Source organism: Dermacentor albipictus, chromosome 2 (assembly GCF_038994185.2).
Source record: "Dermacentor albipictus isolate Rhodes 1998 colony chromosome 2, USDA_Dalb.pri_finalv2, whole genome shotgun sequence".
NCBI lineage: Eukaryota > Metazoa > Arthropoda > Arachnida > Ixodida > Ixodidae > Dermacentor > Dermacentor albipictus.
The window spans coordinates 75,104,094-75,126,413 of NC_091822.1; the positions used below are offsets into that span (position 1 = coordinate 75,104,094).

Genomic DNA, 22,320 nt, shown 5'->3' on the forward strand with positions numbered 1-22,320 from the left:
AACGTGCACGTTGTACGCAGATTCCTTCCAAGATCATCTTGTATATTGACGTACTGAGTGACCATATTCGAGTTATATTCAATATTTTGCAAGTAAGTGAGAACACCTATATATATACATGTCTTTGCAGGGACGACTTGATTGAGCTCGTGTGCAAGCTCGTGTGTGCTTGCTCGTGTGAGCTCGTGTGTGATTTAAAGTCATCTTGCCCTGTAGTTCGTATTACGATGAAAGCAGTAAAATGGTGAGAGAGATAAGCGCCACCAATCAACTGTTTATTATCAAACAGATACAAAAACGAAGAAGACATCCACATGTGCGTCAGCGCGTCGCGCAGGCAATGAACAGCTCGAAGGGAGGCGACGACTTGTGTCTGTTGTTCCGCGCCTCAGGGAGTCGCACTAGCGAACGCATTCATTCTCCTCTTGCAGTTGGGATAATTGTTCGCTCAGGAACGAGATTCCATCCAGCGTGCCATGAAGGAGGCCTCGCAGACTCACCTAGCTGGGCACACGATGAGCAGCGGAACCGGTCTGGGAACTCGCAACCTGCGGGGAACATGCCACCAGGTGGTTTTCACTAGGTTTAACACCCATGCTGCGTTATTTCGCACAAATTGGAGCAAAATGAGCACAATCCGGACTGGGATAGCTCGAGTTCGTCCTCTGGCCAGGCTACACGTTTCGCATTTACGCGTTTTCTAAAAGCTTTCACCCCGAAATAACGCCCATTTCGCTAAGAACGGCACGAGCAGTGCAAGCATGCGCCTTTGCTCGGCGCCATGCTACTGGAATAATAAATAAATAAATAAATAAATAAATAAATAAATAAATAAATAAATAAATAAATAAATAAATAAATCAGTCAAACGGTCGATCGATCCTTTATTTACCATGCCCAGGAAAGAATATGGGCAACAATTACGGCAAAGGAAATATAAGTAAAAGAGCAACAACAACGATAATACGAATAAGAAGAACGTTTATTGAGTCCCACAAATGGAAAACAATATGAACAGGCATGTCTAAGCCCCAGTTGGCTGGTATGAACATGCCTAATAATAACAATAATCAATTACGTGTTCATTAAGGTGCCCAAGAACACCTACGGAACCTTCGTATTGGTGCACGTAAACTTTATACGAGACACAATATATCGAAAGAAGACATAGCTAGTATACAAAACAATGCGAAATGGAGAAAGAAATAGGAAAACAGAAAAACCATGACCTGGGTTTAAAGGTGAGCTAATCACACATCATTATCTACATTTATGAAATAACACAGAAAATGAACTCTGATATTTCGTTAGAGGAAGAATACTTATTACAGGATTTTTTTTTTCAGTCGAACAATATGACAATCTTTAATGCAACAAGGCTGGTCAGAAAATGTAGAATCTGGCCTGGAGCACTTTTGCGGAACTGGAAATTGCACACGATTAAGAGGCTTTGAGCAATGTTTAATGCCATGGACAACCTCATAGAGGAATAACAGGTCTGATTTATTACGTCTTCGTTTTAGATATGTGAGTTGACGTATGTTTCACAGGGCTGTACTGCTGTCGCCAGAACGGCAAAAGAGGTGCTTGATGGATACCAGTGTATTCTCCACGCGTTTGCTGAGCGCAGAATTAGATTTGCACGTTCTACCCCAAGCTACAGAGGCATGCTTTAGTAGTGATAGTCCCACAGTAGAATGCAATTTCATTAAACAACAGGGGAGTGGAAGTCTCACGATACACGAACGACGATACCAAGTGCGCGAAGTGAACTTTGTTTCACAAATTTAGCTTGAGAAGAGAAACTTAACCGTTTGTCTAAATATACTCCAAGGTCTCTCATTTCATCTACGCTGGGCAGTGGAGCACCCGGAAGAATATTTGGGAATTGCGCATGTTGCGTTTTCTGGGTGTAACTTCACACCATATTTTCGGAAGCGTGTAGGAGTAGCCCATTTTCTCTGCACAGTTTTTAAGGTGAAAAAAAAAATGTTTTCTTGGAGGTAAATGCAGTCGTGAACACTGTTTACACTCTTAATAGCCTTATGTCGTAGGCATATATAAGCAATGAAGAGTGCCCAGTTGCTGATGAAATGTCCTTTATGAATAGAAGGATGAGAAGAGGGCCGAGAACGGATCCCTAATGAACTGCACAAGCTTTTAATTATAGCCAGCAACACGCAATCTAGTCTTTAGGTAGTAAAGTACGAGGGAAGTGGTGGAAGAAGGTATGTTTCAGAAGTGCGGCAGTTTGGCCTGGTTGGTAAAGTTGCATGGTGATTGTAAAACAGCGTTCGAAAAGTGACGATGAGGAAGAAAAGGCAAGAAAACGTGCGCTTTTTCTCTGTCTCGTACTTTTTTCAGCGCTGATATACACACACCATGCAATTTATGTCTTTCAGCAGCGTACCTTTTCGGGCTTGTCGGTGCCTGATTTGAATAGCAATGAATAGCAAGCAGAGGATGCGACAGCAAAATTAAGACTCTGTTCGCGCGTGTCTGAATTTTAATGTCCCGTCCTCTGCGCGCTGTTCGCTGCTATTCAAGGCATGTCTATTTAGTTTAACCTTCGTAATGAGGATCTCATGGCGCACTGCATGACATGCTCTACTTAGGTGAAAGTGAGTAAAATTGGCCCCTGCTATGTACCACACTGGAAGCATGGGTCATAAAAGTGACCACGTTCATTCTTGTGAAGCGCCCTGATAAATTCCGAGCTAATCATCTAATGAAATGTTCTTGGCACTAACAGAGAGATGGATATACAATACGGATTCAAGCACTTTTTGCGCAGAGCAGGGAATAGATATAGGCCGCTAATTATTACTGCAGTTCTAGAATCCGATTTGTGTACGGGCACTACCCGTGCTGTTGGAGAAATATGGGAGAGGCCTTTGCCCTGCAGTGGGCGTAACCAGGCTGATGATGATGATGATGATGATGCTGATGATGACTACCCGTGCTACCTTCCAACCATTAGGAAACATAGTAAACTTTAGCGAACTGTGTGAAGATGCTTCAGATAGCAGAGGCAAGTATGCTTCTGTGAGTTTCAAGCAGTGTGGGAGGAATAACATAAGCGCCAGTAGAAAGGGAAGGTTTGAGGCGCTTATACGAACGTGAAAACAACCTCTTCATTGTCTAGTATCGTACACACCATACAAGACAACATTACGCGAGTTTAAGATCACTTCACACATTCAGTGGAGTATCATATGAGGTCGCAGTTTGTATATCGTCTGGCAGTTCATTGGAAATTTGGAGAATATGAACGCTTCTTTTAGCTTTGCCATATCTTGTAGCGCAACGGGGCACAATAAAACAATGAAATTTTCAGAGTGATCGAGGCGCAGTATATGCATATCTTGAATCGGAGTCCCCAAATGTGGCACGAGACAACTATTTGCAGAAACAGGGAATTACTGTTGCTGTGGAATTAACAGGGAAACTACTGAACAATAGCCTCTGTACACTCGCGGACTGGTGCGAACGAAACGGTATGCAAATACATTTTGATAAAACGGTTGCCATGACAATAACCACAAAGAAAAAGCCGCTGTCTCATACGTACCACATTGCTAATAAAGCTATTCAATCGGTAACGTCTGCCAAATATTTAGGACTAACTATCACAAGCAACTTAAAATGGGACAAACATTTGAAGAACGTTTGTACAACAGCGTTCAATAAACTTTGCTTTTTGCGCAGGAAGCTAAAAGACTCGCCGTCAAGTGTTAAACTCGAGGCATACCGCACTTTGGTTCGACCAGTCCTTGAGTACGCTTCCGCAGTATGGGATCCATACTGCGTTAAAGATATCGCACAAGTAGAACGAATTCAGCGCCTGGCTGCCCGATTTATTGTGTCTGACTATCGGTCTACATCATCTGTTACTGACATGTTGCAGCGACTGAATCTGGAACCTCTCTGTGTACGCCGAAAGATTGCGAGACCAAAAATTCTTTATTTGATATATCAGAACAAAATTGGTCTCCTGCGCGAAACTTATCTTTCCCGCTCACAACACAGGTCTTCTAGAATTAATCACTCGAATGTTATCCGCCCGTACTTTGCGAGGACGAAAATGTTCCAGAAGTCTTTTTTTCCGCTCACAATTGAAGAGTGGAATTGTCTGCCAACGTCTGTTGTTGATTGTACAAATGTAGATTCCTTTGTGAAATCTTTGTCATCGCACTTGATGTAACCCTCTCCTGCTAGGGCAGCATTGCTGCCTGCAGTATTTTGAAATAAATAAATAAATAAATAAATAAATAAATAAATAAATAAATAAATAAATAAATAAATAAATAAATAAAAAAGGGCGGCAAAAAAAGATGCGAGCGCAGACGTGCACTGTTCACCACAGGAAAACTCTAAGCAATACTTTTCGGAATATTGTTTAACTAGCATCGATTCTGCACTGCCAACAAATAGAAGAAAATGCAAACACGCTTATACTGCGCCCCACGCTGTACGCGAGCGAGTAAATGTCTTTTCGTTTAGCCGACATCAAAGAAAAAGGTTTCATCTTCAAAATAAACAGCAAGTACTTCCCTGTCTGGTCGCTGCGCTGGATGGCTGCGCCAGGAAAGGTCATTACCCAGAAATAATCGGAGCTATTTTATCGAAGGAACATACTGTATCATAAAGCATTTATATGAATGTTCGTTGTTTGTGCGCAAAAAGAGCGGTCCCATATTAACTGCTGCCTTTAGCGGAGACACAACTTTTATTTTCGTTGAAGTGAGTGTTTGACCATTATTTTCAAATGATGCCATTGTATCGCACAAATTCGCCTCTCACAAAACTAATCGCTTTCACATAAGTTATATGTTTGGTTAGGCGCACCATGTCATCTAGGTACTGAAAACATATACTATTGAAACAGATGATATGAAATCTTTCATAAATTCCTGTAAAAAAAGACGAGGAAATAGGACCATCGTGGGACGCCGATTCTCAATGGAAGATCGCGGCTGACTGGTGTTTACCTGTCCAAGGGAACAATTTGTAAGCGATCACTAAAATAATTTTATAAGAAATCCCACAACGGTCTTCTGAAACGCAGCGGGCTCAGCTTCTCAAGAAGAAAATTGTGGCTGACTCTGTTGAAAGCCTTCGATATATCTAGAAATAAAGCACGCAGATGAAAACACAGTTGAGTACAAGATTCTTCCAAAGAGAGTGTGGCTCCTTGTCCTCCTATAACACCAAACTGGCAACGTGAGATAACTAATAACTTGTCTAGAAATGAGGTCATGCATTGGAACATAAACTTCTCTAGTATTTGTGATAGTGCCAGCAGGATTGATATATGTCTATAATTTTCAAGGTTTCTTCTCTTCCCGCCTTTGTGTAGCGGCCTGGCAATCGCAGCTTTCAGTTAAGAAGGCAAAGAAGCGGTTTTTAGAAGTCCATTAAGCATAAAAAGAGGAATAGCAGAAACAGCAATAAGATAAGTTAAAAAAAATGAACTGAAATTACATCTATGGCAGCTGGTTTGTTCAGTGGGAAACTAAATAGATTTTTAGCGAGCACACACATTTTAAAGCAAACAAAAGTGACCTCCAATAAATGGAGAAAGCATTTCATTGGTCTTTTTATGTAGCCCTGCGGGTCACCGCCCGATGCTTGTTTCGGCGGTTACGCGAATTTGACGTCAGGAGATTGGAATAAAAAGTGTAGGAATAGTTTTACGTTATAGGGCCCCTTGTTGAATATAATTTACTTATGTCCCCAATGAAAATAGAAGCATGTAACACATCGTCAGTGTCATATTTATTCAAAATAAACGAAAGTCATTCCAATGCAAAGCTGTACGTACACAGGGCACACTGACACCCCTATTGTAAGCTACCCACGCACTTTCCGAAGATGCCTATTTATCCATATGGATATTCTCTTTATATATTTTTAGTTGAAGTTGTTCCTTATCCCGTATATAGCAACTAATCATCTACATTTGCACTACTCAACAATAGCTATGCAAATTACGAATTTTTTTGCAGAGACAAGACATGACACTTTTCGCGTGATGGAGCTGAAGTACCCGCCAAGGAACGCTTGTGCATTATAACTGCATTGCCATCTTCAGGCCTGCTGCTGCAGCCATATGCGCTACAGTACGGCATTGGGCTAGCAGAACACTGCAGGAAGGACACACAGCGTGCCACGTTCGCTGCGCCGAGCCAACAAAGCCAAGGAGAAAAATGGCGCAAACCAAATAGGAAAAAGACAAGCGAAATGCAAGATCCCCGTGTTTCCAAGGGCAACGTCAGAGAAACCAGTCGTCATGCATAAAAACGGGAGCAACAGTGGTTCCTGCGGAGCTACGCTCTAGGGGAAAGGAGGAGGCAAAGAAGAGTTCAAAGAGCAAATTATCAAGGGACTTTTAAGATCAGCGAGGCAGCCGCGCCATACTTTGCTCCGGTTGCATCGTGTCGCACGAGACGAATTGTACACGCCAAACAATATACCGCGAAATGAACAAAAAATAACACATAGAGCGTCACTGAAATTTCGCATTATGGAGTACCGTGATCTTCGGCGAAATTCGTGGGCCACCCCCACTTCGCCTCTTTGTCAAGCTACACCACATCAACAGCGAAAGCTCTCCTCGTCATGTGCAGTTACACACTGATTATTTATGATGATATTGGCCTGTACTTTCTTTCATGCTGCGCCCACTTCGCTTGCTCTTACGCAACGTCACCTAACCACAAGAACGCACCACGAAAGTGAAGTGCACTGAATAAAGATGCATGAATATGCGCAACGAAATTGAATCTTTTTGAAAATAGTCGGGGACTTGTGCGTTTCTAAACGAATAGAAGATGGCTGCGTGCCGATCGCTGGACTTCTTTATGCATAATAAAAGTTTTTACTGGGAAGTATAACAATTTCGAGCCCTTTCGGTTGTGTATACGACATCGCTCCGCCAAGGCTACTTTGCTGAGGATTTGTTATATGGGCGTTTTCAAACTCCTCTTCCACGCCACTGCGATTTTAGACTAACCACCACAAGCTACGCTAGAGAAAGCAGATCGATCAATGACGTCAGAACCGGCCTCCTAATCTTGTTATCTCTTTCACTGCGCTAGCTCCACCCCACCAACACCTTCTCGTCTTCTGCATGCTCCTCGCCTCTTGTCAGCGAATTAGATAAGGAACCGTCAAGGTAGGCCATGTATAAACTTCGAAAGAAGACAAACGTGACCTCCTAAAAGAGAGGAGCGCGTTTGATCGGACTGGACAAACAAGGCTGCTGGCAACCGAGCCATGCTTGCATCGACGGCTACGGAAATCTTACGTCGAGCGAATTGAAGAAATACAGATTTGAGATGTGTTATAGTATAAGGCCCCTGGTGCGCGCAACTTTTCTTTCAACTTTCTTGGACGTAGCAGAACTCGCGCTTGTGTTTTCTCATTCGTGGTTTTCTTGCGCATGTGGGCAGGCACAATGAGCGGCTCAGCACCAAACAGCAGGAAATCTGGCTGGCAAAAAAAAGAGGTCTCACCAAAGCCCTCCGCAGGAGAAAATCTGAGTGGTGGGAACAGAAAAAAATTGCTGTATGAATAAGGCCTGCACGTCAAAGACTTTTACGTGAAACAGCATTACACTTTAACTCAATGTCGATGAACGGTTGGAAGCAAAAGAAATCACACACACACACACACACATGCACGCACACGCGCACGCACACGCACACGCACACGCACGCACACACACACACACACACACACACACACACACACACACACACACACACACACACACACACACACACACACACACACACACACACACACACATTTTTTTATACTGCAGACCTAGCTCAGGTCCAAGCAGGGTGGTAAGAAACGGGTAATACCATGCATCAATCAATTGAAACAGGTCACAACGAGTTAATCCAGTCTGTTATAGTTCGAGGAAAGAAAGAATACTTGAATACATCCGTGCGTGCAAAATAAGGTGTTATTGAATTTGGATGATGGAGTCGAGTAAGCCTAGACGTTGAACTAGACACACAGGATGCAGGATTAATTAATAAATCTCCATTAAAAAGCATGGATAGAAATCTCATTCTTAAGTTTCACTTCGCTGCTCAAGGATTTCGATATGATTATCACGCATTTTTTGTGAGGGGGAGTCATATCGAGAGAATGTTGAATATACTATATGCACGGTTTCTTCTGTACCCCTTCGAGACCTTTAATATTTTGTTTAGTAAATGGGTCCCAAACAACACATGCAGATTCAAGTTTCGGTTTAACTAATGAATAATAAGCAAGCACTTTTACGTTAGGTGTGGAATTTTTAAGTTTATGTCGCAAAAAATATAATTTACGCAAGGCCGAAGAACTGCTATTATCAATGTGCAAATTCCATGATGAATTGTTAGTAATTGTGACACCCTGCAAAGACAACGAACCTAACGTGTAATTAAAGGTTAGGGGAGCTTTCTGACGAGTGAAGCGAAGAAAGACCGTATTTTCAGCGTTAAGCCGCATTCCCCACGTTTTGCACAAATCAATAATGCTAGCAAGAGAAGTGTTTAAATCAATTTGATCATTTATTGAAGTGAACTGGCGGCTATTTGCTACATATTTTGTTATCTATGCGATCGATGTTTCTCGAAGCTCAAGATGTCTAAGTTTTTAGTATTAGTTTGTCATATGGAACTGTATCGAAGGCTTTGCGAAAATCAAGAATTAAAGCATCAATTTGACCATTTTTATCAAGACATGAAGGGAGTGAATGAATTACGGTGACAAGCTGTGTAACTGTTAAATAGCCTTTTCTAAATTCGTGTTGAAATTTAGGTAGTATTGAATGTTTCTCTATCAATTCCTTAATCTGATTTGCAACCATATGTTCAATTAGATTACAACATGAGGATGTCAATGATATTGGACGGTCATTTTCTAACAATGAACAGTCGCCCTTTTTGAATACGGGTACAACTCTGGCTATCTTCCAGTCACCCGGTAATTTTCCAGCAAGTAGCGATGCACGACATATAATAACAAGGAACCCTGCAATAGCTTCAGCGCATATATATATATATATATATATATATATATATATATATATATATATATATATATATATATATATATATATATATATATATATATATATATATATATATATATATATTGTTACGGGGTTAAAACAGGCAGACGTATATTTACAGGATACTTGCAATAATCGTAGCGGCTGACAAGATGGTAGACAGCGCGCGAAGTCCAGAGCGTCGTCTTCTTCCGACCAAGCTGACAACATCTTCTTCGCCAGCTTGTCACATCACCCCCGGCGGCGGAAGCACCTGTTCGATGCTGTTTAGGAGGCGGGCGAGTGATACAGCGTAAGACGCGCGACATGGACCACGTCGGAGTGATGCTGAGCCATGGTTGGCTCAAGAGGGGCGATTTCGTACGTGAGGTCAGCTACTTTACGCAAGACACGGTAAGGGCCAGAGTAGCGTAAAAGTAACTTCTCCGAGGGGCCAACGCGTCGCGACGGTGACCAAAGGAGAACCGGGGTGCCCGGTGTGTAATGGACGTCACGATGGCGGGCGTCATATAAGCGCCGCTGATTGGCCTGCGACTCCACAAGTCGACGTCGGGCAATATGGCATGTTTCTCGATCTTTGAGTATGGCTTCACGGGCGTACTCGGACGGGGAATTCAGGCTAGCAGGCAGAATGGTGTCGGAAGGTAACGTAGGGTCGCGGCCAAACACGATGAAGAATGGAGAGAAGCTGGCGGTATCATGGCGAGACGAATTATAGGCGAAAGTAACGAACGGTAGCACAGCGTCCCAGTCGCGATGGTCAGCGGAGACATACATTTACAGCATGTCAGTAAGGATGTGGTTAAGGCGCTCGGTTAGACCGTTCGTTTGTGGATGGTAAGCAGTAGCAAGCTTTTGTTCAGTCGCGCATGAGTTCAGAATGTCGTAGCGGCCGCGGTCGGTGAGGAGCTGTCGAGGGGCGCCGTGGTGAAGGATGACGTTCTCTAGAAGGAAGACGGCGCCATCGGTTGCACAGCTTGTCGGAAGAGCGCGTGCGATTGCATATCGGGTGGCGTAGCCTGTTGCGACAGCAATCTACTTGTTTCCCGAATCAGACGTAGGAAAAGGGCCTACGAGATCAACACCTACACGGAAGAAAGCTTGTGATGGCACGTCAAGTACCAGGCCAAAAGAAGCGCCGACGAACGCGGTCATAAGACCGTGACACGCCAAGGCGACCTGCAGTCGGTACATCATGAAGCTGGGCGACAACAGTCTGACGCAGATGCGAACTGGGGAGACACCTATGTGGCTAACGGCACGGTGTGGGAGACAAAGATGCTCTGTGGAACATAGCCGTGTCCGATCACTATCGGGAGGGTCAATAGCAGCAGGTAGAGCGAGTTGCACAACACCAGCAGAACAGTCTATCAAAGCGGAATGTGTAGACAGAAGTCGAGGCCCAGAATGAGGTCGTGAGGGCAGTGCTCTAGAACATAAAATAGAACAGAAGTATGATGTCCGGCGACACTCACGCGAGCAGGACACATGACAATAACGGCTGGTGTTCCACCGTCAGCGAATTGGAGCACAGGCGATGGAGCAGGAGTAAGGACTTTCCTGAGGCGGTTCCGAAGCTGAGCATCCATCACAGATATGTGCGCGCCAGTGTAAATCAGAGCCGTAACAGGTACACCATCCACGTTAAATTTAATGAGGTTCCGATGTGTGGGAAAGGTCAGAAGAGAATTTTTGCGTCGGGTCGCTTTGGCAGCATCACCTCCAGGTGCTGCACCTGTTAGTTTTCCGGAAGGTTGCGCCGGAAGGAGCTAGGGGACGGTGTTTGGCGAGATGGGGGTGATCGGGAGAAGCGGCGACGTGGCGAAGGAGAGCGGCTAGAGCGGGTAGGCAGGTAAGTGTCGCCAGAATTCCCTGGCTGCGTTTGCGGGGCGAACCAAGGAGCAGCATGAGGGTCGTGGGATGAGAGGTAGGGCCAGGGGGTCGAAATCCACGAAGACCGGCAGTGACGTGAAATATGGCCGATAGGCCACAAGTGAAGCACATAGGCTTGTCGTCTGGAGTGCGCCATTCGGCCGGATTGCGATACCGCGTTGGTGCGTTCAGGCCGCGGGTGCGTATGACAGTGCCGGACGGAGCGTAGTCAGGTCGATTAACTGAGCAGACGCTGGTCAAGCCAATGTTGGCAAATTTCTGGCGCACGACGGACTGTATCAGTGAGACGGTCGCCTTGCAATTGTCGGAGCCATGGTTTGGGATTGTGACAGGAGATGCGGCTTCTCTTTCACGTCAGATTATATGTAGGACGTCATCAGAGTGATCGGGTGTGGATGGACTGCGTAGTTCTTCGCAGATGGAGGTAGCAGCGTGTTGGGAAGGCGGGGAAATGGCTGTGCAATGCGGCGACTCCTGGCTTCTTCAAACCGCCGGAATTCGGTAATAATGGCTTATACAGTGGAATAATTCTTGAAAACAAGGGGGTGGAAGGCATCATCTGCTATGCCCTTAATGAAGTGTGCAACTTTATAAGGTTCGGACATATTCGGATCCACCTTGCCGCAGAGAGCGAGCACGTTCTAGATGTACGTGAGGTAGGATTCAGTGCACTTCTGGACACGCGAAGCGAGGTCTTTTTGGGTTGCGCGCTGACGTCCCACAGGCTTGGCAAACAAACCTTTCAGTTTCTGTTTACAAATGTCCCAGCTGGTAAGTTCCTCCTTGTGGGTGTGAAACCAGACGCGTGCCGAGCCCGCGAGATAAAATATCAAATTAGCGAGCATGATAATCTGATCCCAGTGGTTGCTGGAGCTCACCCGCGGATATAGTTGAAGCCAGTCTTCAACGTGAGTGTAGTCGGTGCTAGAAAAGGTTCCTGGGTCGCGGGGTTATGCTAGAATGACGGTGGGCGTAAGTGCCGAAGGACCCGAAGCATCCTCGCCTTCTGCTGGCATTGTAGATGCAGCCAAGGAGCGCCCGCTGCGTAAATCCGTCTTGATAATGATCCCGCATCCTTCACCAAAAATGTTACGGGGTTAGAAACAGTCAGACGTATATTTAGGGGATATTTACAATGATACTAGCCGCTGACAAGATGGTTGTTGTTGTTGTTGTGTCCTGAGTTGCCGTGGCAAATACACACAGTGGGGGATTGGCCAAGAATCGGGTGGTTTAATAGGTGCATAAAAATAATAATGATAACAAGGGAGTTAGCAATTGAGCACATGAGTTTGAAAGTAAACGCTTTGTGTTTGGAGAAAAAAGGAAATCATCCGATGAAAACTGGCTATAAAATAATAATAATAATAATAATAATAATATAATAATTGATAATAGATAAGAAATAAAAGAAAGCTATCGTTGGCAGGGAGAACGATCAATCTAACATGGAAATCGATTGGTTTCAATGAAGTAATTTTGGATCGCCAAGCAACCATTTCTGTGGCTGAACCCAATAATGGAGGCTCCAAAAGATAGGATCACAGGCACTGATAAAGTTAGACCAATAGAGCGAAGCGGGATTTCTAGTAGTCGTTTTGTTATAATAGAAAAATGTCTGCAAGACAACAAGAAATGGTCTTTCAATGGAATAAGCGCCAAAAGTGACAGCACAAAAGAAGAAAAACAGAAAGGACAAGGCGGTTTTTCTTCTTTTGTGCTGTCACTTTTGGCGCTTATTCTATTGAACGCTATGCACCAACTAGCCCCACAACGTGTTTTACTGAAGAAATGGTCGATTGTCTGCGCTTCGCCACAGAATCAGCATAATGGTGAGGGGAGCAGACCAGACCTGTGGAGGTAGAAGTCCAATGCAGGTATACGGCAGCGCAGCTTCGTGATGGACACTTCAATTTTCCGTGTTCGGCAAAAATTTCTGTTCCAAGGGTGTAGGAGATGTCCGTAATCCACAGAGTTAGTAATTGCGGAGCCTGATACTGTCTGTATAGTGATACTCCTTTGAAATCTAGCAGCAGTAACATAAGCAGTCAAAGGGCCGCAAGGGAAAATCGGGCGACTTATCGATGCCTTAGCTAGAGAGTCTGCAATTTCATTAATGATTAGTCCTTTATGGCCAGGCACCCAAATCAAACGCACGCTTCTCAAGTAACCAGGTACCAATGAATGAAATGTCCTCATCACGCGAGAATCACTAGAAGCAGTAAGGAATGAGCACAATGATAACGAATCAGTGACTATCCCGGCTGACGTAATTGATGGTCCTAATTTGCGTAATGCCAGCACCACGGCCATGAATTCGGCTAAAAAGATCGGTATGAAATCTGGCAGCCAGAGAGAAAATGTCCAATCGAGAATCGGGGAAAATATTCCTACACCTGACTTTTCTTCACATTGTGAAGCATCTGTAGCAAATACAACGTTTGTTTGAAGGTTTTTCAGGTGCTCTTGTAATATGCCGTCTAGAATACGGTGTGGAAGTAATTTTGCATTATTAGGAAAGATGTCATCGAATTGAATATCCGTGGCAACAGCTCTGTCGGGAACAGGAAGTACATCGCATATGCGCCCGTCCAAAGAGTCAAGTAATTTTTGCACGAATATAATTTGCGGATTATGTAGTCGCGGCCAGATGACACCGAAAAACAATGCAGGTTGTGAAATAAAGATTATTTGGGGATGACGCACTGGTGATTCATAAATCCTTAAAAACGTCTGCACCGTCAAAAGCCAGAACCTGCACGAAAGTGGCGGAGCACGGGATTCTCGATAAAGAATATATATATTGGCAACAAATTTAGGAAGACCTAAACACAGACGTAATGCTTTTCTTTCTAAGAGTACATGTAGGCTGGAGCTCCAGAGAAGAGCACGCAACGAAATTCTAATACAGGGCGAACGTACCTACGATATATCATAAGGAGTGTCTCTCTTCTGTATCCTATTCGACGACTGCTCAGCCTACGCAATATGCCAATTGCACGGGTACCATTCTCAGTCACATGATCTATGTGTGAGCGCCAGCTGAGAGAGGCGTTATAAATAATTCCACGGTATTTAACAGATGCCACCTGTGGTATGTCTTGAAGGTGGTAAGACAATGAAATGTGCACTATGTCACGTATCGGAAAAACGAGAACACCACATTTGCTGGCATTGAGTGGGAAGTGACTGACATCTAACCACCTCTCCAGATCATAAAGGTAAGTTTGTAGTCGTTGGTATAGCGTGTGCATGTCGTTTGCAGATGCAAAAAACGCAATATCGTCTGCATAAACATAAGTAGTTATTTCTTGATAACAAGGTAGTGTGCTCATGAGAATATTAAAAAGCACCGGGGAAAGAACTGAGCCTTGCGGTACGCCTCTCGTTTGCTTGTGTTTAGAAGAAACGCCACTTTCGCAGCAATAGAATTCTCTTTCACATAAGAATTACTGAATCCACGCTACTGTATACCCAGGAACACCACAGGAAGTTAACCGATGGATCAATACAGTGTGCTCCACAGTGTCGTATGCTTTGGCGATATCGAGCGTCACTAAGGCAGCGTATTGCTTATGACGTCGAGCGAGTTGTATTCGGCTTCCCAAGTCGACGTGGGCATGCCTGATGGAGCAGCCGGCCCTGAAACCAATCTGACAGGGACTAAGAATGGAATTATCATTAATAAATTTCATGATACGACAGTGAAGAAGCCTCTCAATGAATTTTAATACGTTTGATGTAAGCGCAATGGGCCTAATGTTCTCCAATACATACCTTCCTTCTTGTTTCTAAAGCATCAATATTACTTTGGCGAGCTTCCAGTGCAACGGAATCCAAGCATATCTAATTGAATAATTCACCAGGTCTAAAAGAACGTTAGACGATTCGTGAAACAATATTTTTAAAATTGCATTTGTGACACCATCAAGGCCAGGGGCTGAATTCGGTAAACATAGTGCACTCTCATTTAGTTAAGCTAAGGAAATTGGAGTAAAGCCATCCCAAGGATCTAATGCAGAATGAATAGCCGGAAGCCCGGCCGTAAATCGATTTTCTAAGCCTTCGGCAATCTCTTTTAGGGAGGCGTTGAGTTCCTACGCGGTCAAAACAATTGAATCTAATGTTATGGGTATTGGTAGCACCTTCCTAGCACGAAGGAATGCAAATAAAGCACGCTTATTTTTTCAGTTAGATAGATAATCGTAATGTCTAATATCGTATTCCTTTTTGGCTCGATTAACAGTACGCCTAAATACACCAGCATGAACCTGATAATTTTTCCAATTTGTCGGGCACTGATTATGCAGAAGCATTTTCCAAGCGGCCTTTCTTTTTATATAGTCCCGCGTACACTCGTTATTCCACCAACGACAAGCGGTGCCTTTAGCCGAAGGGATGACAAATTCAGCTTGCTTCCGGGAATCCTCGAGGATTGAGCAAATGGTTGAAGCGATTTCCTTATTATTGGCATTGACAAGTTTCGAAACGGCAGAACGCAAGAAAGTTTTAAATTTCGTATGGTCCACAAATGTGCATGCCTGGTATTCTAAAGATGTTGTTTGACAATTGATTTCAAATGACAAAGGAAGATAGTCACTGTTGGTTGCTGAGTCAACCGCTACCCACGACAAAACCTTGATGCCAGCGCTACAAAATGTCAAATCTAACACTAAACGGAAGGGTCCTCTAGCAAACGTTACTTGTCCTGTGTTCTGACATGAAAAGTGACTATCAATAGTCCACTCCCAAAGTCGCTTACCAGAAAAATCTGTTTTTAGCCTCCCCGACACGTGATGCGAATTGAAATCCCCTACAAGCAAAATTTTATTTCTACAGGCAGCCACAGCCCTATCAAGTTGACGTGTACTTTGTACACCACTGGGGAAATAAGCATTTATAATTGAAAATATATGGTATCCTGGGAGACATAAATCTATGGCAAAAATTTCACCGTCAGAGTCCATGATTTGAGAAATTTTTGCCTTGTGACAAATTTTACTGGAAACAAGTATCATTAATCCTCCACCTCGCGAGTCTCTATCTAATCGGAAGGACCGAAAACCTTTTAAATGAAAATGTTTCTCTGGTGAAAGCCACGTTTCTTTAAGAAGTAAGATATTTGGATTGAATTGAATAGATAGGCAGGATAAATCTGTTGAAGCTGAAAATATAGAACGACAGTTCCACTGCAGCACTTTCAACTGTCCAATGGTGTGGAACGCACAGCAGCGGCAGCTGCCTCCTTTAGAATACTTTCTGTAAGCACAGGAGTTGGTTGACTCTTTTTTGATTTTGGTTTCATAGCTTTTGAAATTGGCGACCCGATACGTTTGGGAGCTCGAGTGTCAGGTTTCATGTCTGTGTCACTAACAGTGTCTGAATAAGAGGGCTCATCCTCGCGTGTTTGGACGAGCGAAGTAGTTAGTGTCTGTGGAATGTTCTGCAACTGTAGAAGGCGCCTCTACCTTGTTGCTAGGCATTCGAGGTGTGGCGTTAGATACTGGGCACTGCATTGGTGTCTTATTGGTCTGCATTATTTGCATCTTGTGACTGGAAATGATTTGCGCTAAGCGATCAGAGAGACTGGATATCAGTTTATCCATAGGTTTAGCCATTGCTTTTTCCACTGCAGAGTCAATTGCTTCTAAGAGATAAAGATCCATGCTTGGAGTGTTGCGCGCTGTTACACCAGAGTATCCGAAGGCCCTGTCTTTGATAACTGAAATTGCATCTCTTCGGGAGTAGCGACGGCGGTCGATCATTTCAAGAATTTGCATTTCTTGAGCGCGAGCTGAGCAGTTCGAATAGTCTGCTGGGTGTTCTCCCCCACAGAGGCAGTACTTTTGAGATTGAGTAGAGCATTCACTTGAAAAATGACCATCCCCACAGGTGCGGCAACGCAAGCCAGACTTACATCCTCCTGCACTGTGCCCGAATCTCCAACAATTCTTACACTCGATTGGACGTGACGCAAGCGGCTCTACACGGAACACAAGAGGCCACATCTTTATTTCAGATGGACATGATGTGCCCACAAACGTTGCAATAACAGATTTTGTCGGAACCCTCTCGTTATTTGCCAGTCGATTGCAACGGTAGATAGCAATGACGCCTGCTGCAGATAGCTTGTGCAGGGTTTCAGTACGAATTAATCGGGAGTCTATGCCCCGTACAAGACCCTTGGTTACCGCAAGGTGAGGCGGAATGAAAGCACTCACCGGGGTGGAAGCGAATGAAGCGCATTTCAAGAGGTTTTCAAAACAGGGATGGTCGGGTGAACGACACACTATACCTCACCGTCCGAACGCTCGCACATCAGTGATGGTCTTGAAGTGGTTGGACGTGGCCTTAAGTGCCTTTTGGACAGCCTGTGGATGCGTAATCCTGATGGAACCTCCATTGGTAGGCACAAGTGCCACAGGAATGGTGCTGACGCCACTCCAAAAAAATAAATCTATGGGCAATTCACTAGGTGGCGGGGATGCTGACCAGGTGGATCGCGCCTGGCCAGAACTGGTGGACATCAGCCCAAGACGGCTGACGAAAGGAATGCCAGTCAACCAGGAACTAAAATAAAGTTATTCAGACACCTTAAACCACCCGATACTCAGCCAAAACACCACTGAAGGTCAACGAAACGGTCGCTCTGTCGAGGCCAGCAGGAACCAGGGACAACAGCCGTACCGGTAGCACCGCTGTGCACTCGGTAGACAGCGCGCGAAGTCCAGAGCGTCGTCTTCTTCCGACCAAGTCGACATCTGCGTCAGCGTGTCACAATATATATATATATATATATATATATATATATATATATATATATATATATATATATATATATATATATATATATATATATATATATGTTGCAACGAGTATAATAGTTGGCTGTGTCGTGGGTTTGCCGCTTCTGCAGCAGCTGAGGTTGACGACGACAGAGACTCGCTCTCGGTCAAGGTGTCGGACAGGAACGGTCGGGTTCTAGTGTTCGTCACACACACACACACACACACACACACACACACACACACACACACACACACACACACACACACACATATATATATATATATATATATATATATATATATATATATATATATATATATATATATATATATAAATGGTAACGTTACTGGTGAGGGTGCGGGGTAAACTGTTCCATGCACTGCGACCACCACGAAGCTGCCTGCTTCGATCGCAACAACTTTGACGCTGACCTTCAGCGCAGCCGGTGACAACTAGGACTGCCTCCAGAACTACAACCTCGCTCAGTAAACTCTGCAACCATGACAACCAGTTCAATGAGGAGCCAGACTAGAGAGACCAACACTCCGCCTGCTCCATGGATTTTCAGCACGCCGCGAACCCCAAGGACATTTCACGGTGGCGTGTTCGGGGATGTTGCGGACTGCCTGGGCCACTACAATCGAGTTGCCAGCGTGAAATAATGGGACGACCACTACATGCTCCGGTAGTATTCGGCGCGCATCTGGTTCGAAAACAAGGAAGCTAGTTTGGCGACCTGGCGAATATTTTGTAGCAAGCTACGCAATATCTACGGAAGTTCAGACCAGAAGGAGCAAGCAGAACGCGGTCTAAATTCCAGGAATCAAAGAACAAATGAAATTTTCGCCATGTTCGTTGCAGACATCTCGCGGCTCTTCCGGCGAGCTGACCCGGGAATGACTGAAGAAAAGAAAGTGCGCTTCTTAATGCCGGGCGTTAAAGAGCAGTTGTACGCATGTCTACCACGCAACCCACCAGATACCGTGGCCGAATTCCTCAACGATGCAACAATGATGGAGAGTATGCTACGGCAGTGGTCATCGCAGTACGAACGCCCAGTCAACTTCACACCTCTGTCTTTGGCCATGGCCACCCAATTTGACGACCCTAACGGAGCTCGTGCGCAGTATTGTACGCGAGGAGCGGCAGCAAGTTCATGCAATGTCTCCTCAATCCTACGTGACTGCTTTAAGTGATGTGGTTCGTGAAGTGGTCAGGCAGCTGGTACAAAAGCTGGTCAAGCTGCCAGTCGCAGCCCCTATTCTGACAGATGCCGAAGCATTAAGGTTTCATATGCCGACAGTCGGCTATCCGTACCGCTATCCCACCAAACAGACGACGCAGGACGTCTCGAGACCTCATTACTTTTCCAGGCCTCTGACGTCCGCAAGCCCGTGTCTAAAGGTGTGGTAATCCAGAGTTTGGCGCACTCCAGACAGTCGGCCACCCTGCTACGATTGTGGTGAAGCAGGTCACGTATACCGAGAGTGCACGTACGGCCAGATTGGCCTTCCTGGGTTTCGCCGAGACGCATGTCGACCCCGTGATCGTGAGCGTCCCCGAGCAATTCTCGAGTACTTGGCGAGCCAGCGGTTCTCGAATCTTCCGTGGCGCCAGTCCCACTGTCAATCTCCTCGACGTTCTACTTCACCTGGCCAACATTTGCCGTTTGCTCATGCCGCTGGGGTCATAACCATTAGGTCCTCAAGCCCACGCTGGGGAGACTAGGAGCACCGACCTCCGGGTTTGGGTCCGCTCTTGACGGATCTCTAAAACAACCTTCTCCCCCGATATGCCAGCCAAACGCCGATTCCCTTTCACTGCCGCATGCCGTCGATAATAGCAGCGGCATCGCTGAAAAAAGCCTGTCGGTGTTCCTGGCTCGGCAAGTCTGTGTCACCCGCAGCATTATTCAACTGGACCGCCCTATGAGCGAGCTTTTAGTGACGCTTTCAGCGCCGACTACCAACACCTGGAAAAGCCAACGGTCATTGCTCACTTTGAAAATATTAGGGTTACAATAGGTGCTACGCTTGCTGAACTTTCTGCAACCGCCAAGGGTGACACCGTGGTTGACAGTACGGTGGACGTAAATCCTGCGCTCTCCACCACACAGAAAAAGCGAACACGAAGTATTTCATGTATGTTTAGTGATTGTTTCGCATCTACGGCAAAAGTAACACAGTCCTCCATCCCGAAGCGCTGTATTATAACGGACACGGCCGAAGTATCCATGCATCGGAACGCCTACCGGATGTCACAAAAGTAGCAAGAGTCAATTCGCTGTCAAGTGAAGCAAATGCTAGACAACAAAGGAATTCAACCCTCAACCAGCCCGCGGGCGTCGCCCGTTGTACTTGTCAAGAAAAAGGACGGCACTTTTCTTTTTTGCGATGATTATTTCGCAAAAAGAATAGGGTGACCAAAAACGACCTCTACCATCTTCACCGCATAGATGACTCTCTAGACCATCTTCGACATACCCGATACTTCTCCTCAATGTATTTACGCAGCGGATAGTGGTAGATAGAAATTGATGAATGAGATCGCGAAAAGACTGCTTTCGTAACTCCTGAGGGCCTGTACGAATTCAAGGTACAGCCCTTCGCATTATGTTCAGCTCTCACGTACTTTCAAAGAATGATCGACACTGTGTTATCAGATCTTCAGTGGGAATCATGTCTCATCTATGTAGACGATGTCGTTGTTTTTTTCCCGACATTTTAAGAGCGCTTGCATGACTTCAATCTGTGAGCCTTGCAATTCCATCTGCAGACCTGGCAATAAAACCTGAGAAATGCGATTTTGGTTAGCAGGAACTCAAGTTCCTCGGCCACGTTGTTAGTCATGAAGCTGTTCGGCCAGAACCAGAAAACAGTATGACTGTTGCCGCATTTCCGCCACCAGCCAACAAACGTGACCTGCACCGCTTCTCCAGCCTCTGCGCCTACTATCGGCGCTTTATGAAGAATTTTGCAAGATTCCAGAATCTTACACTCGTTTAACAAAGGAGGATATCCCGCTTGTTTGGGGTCCCGGGCAGAGAGACTCCTTCTCCGAACTTCAGTGGCGCCTCCAGACAGCGCCCTTACTTGGAAACTTTGATGAAAATGCTGACACTGAACTGCAAACTAATGCTAAGAACATCAGCCTAGGTGCAGTCCTCGTGCAGTGGCAAGATGGTGTTGAACGTGCTATCGCTTCCTCTAGCCGCACCTTCACATCTGCAAAAACGAACAACTCTACCACTGAAAGGGAATGCTTAGCTGTCGTCTCGGTGATAGCTGAGTTTCAGCGATATTTATACGGTTGTCCATTCACAGTTGTTACCGACCATCATGAGCTCTGTGGGCTAGCCCGTCTCAAAGATCCTTCAGGACGTCTTGCCAGGTGGAGCCTTCGTCTTAAAGAATTTGATGTAAAAATTGTCTACAAGTCTGACCGGAGGCGCACTGACGATGACTGTCCTTCGCGCGCTCCACTTGCAACGGTGTCAAGTGATGCTGATGATGATGGTCGTTTCCTTTGCACTGTCATATATGACTTAGCTCGGCAACAGCGGCACTAACTCGCGCAACTTATCGACCATCTTGAAGGCCAAAGTTCGCATCCTCCACGAACATTCGCGCGTTTACCATCTCCGTTCTGTCTCCGCAACAATGTCTTGTATAAAAAGGATTTCCACCCATTAGGAGACTGTACATCTTGTCGCTCTTTCCGCGCTGCGTGCCGATATTCTGTCCGCGTGGCACGATGAGCCTTCTTCAGCCCATTCGGGATTGGCTCTTCCCTTGGCCCGAATTCGACAATGCTACTTCTGGCCCAAGCTTCCCGCGGAAGCAAAGCATTACGTGAAGAATTTCCGCGACTCACCTCCGCGACTCACCTCCGTCCACCTCAGTGCCCAGCCGATTTCCTGAAGCCTGTTACACGACCAACGCAGCTATGCCAAGAAATGAGCATGCATTTTCGCGGGCCCTTCCCTAAGGCCATTCCCCAAGTCGGGCCGCCAAATTTACTTCGTCATTCCGTTGGGCATCGGAAAACTTATTTCATCGATGGAAGTGGACACGCTGCGCCAAACGGAATGGGGAATCAAATATGGCGGACTGTCGGCATTGAAGCGCTAGGCCAACGCCCCAGATCGCAGAGAGATAACGCAAGCTGCTAGCGGTAGTAAAGGCAAGGCGCCGAAGACCAGGACTCAGGAAGAAGAACACAAACGATAGGACTGGTGCCGGTCCTGTCGTTTGTGTTCTTCTTCCTGAGTCCTGGTCTTCTGCGCCTTGCCTTTACTACTTCAAGCATGAACCAACTAGACGAAGCAAGAGTTTTACTTGAGCATATTTCTTCTACATGGGCCCTTTCTTTCAACAAAGCTTTCGCCCGATCCTGCCATTTTGTGCGTCAACCTGATCGCCGTCTCAGTTTGCCAGTCTCGAGTGGTGTCGTATTGCTTGAGAAAAAAAAAGGCGCCGGTCCTGTCGTTTGTGTTCTTCTTCCTGAGTGCTGGTCTTCTGCGCCTTGCCTTTACTACTTCAAGCATCAACCAACTAGCCCAA

General features: G+C 45.4%; 1 long non-coding RNA gene across 1 annotated transcript in view; it reads left to right on the forward strand.

Annotated features, from left to right (window-relative positions):
• LOC135913088 (uncharacterized) overlaps positions 1 to 6,707 on the forward strand; it is a 39,847-nt gene extending 33,140 nt beyond the window's left edge. Inside the window, exons 3-4 of the long non-coding RNA XR_010567883.1 lie at positions 432 to 569; positions 6,009 to 6,707. This is a non-coding gene — a long non-coding RNA (uncharacterized lncRNA). The remainder of the gene's footprint in view (positions 1 to 431; positions 570 to 6,008) is intronic.
• The last annotated feature ends 15,613 nt before the right edge of the window (positions 6,708 to 22,320 follow it).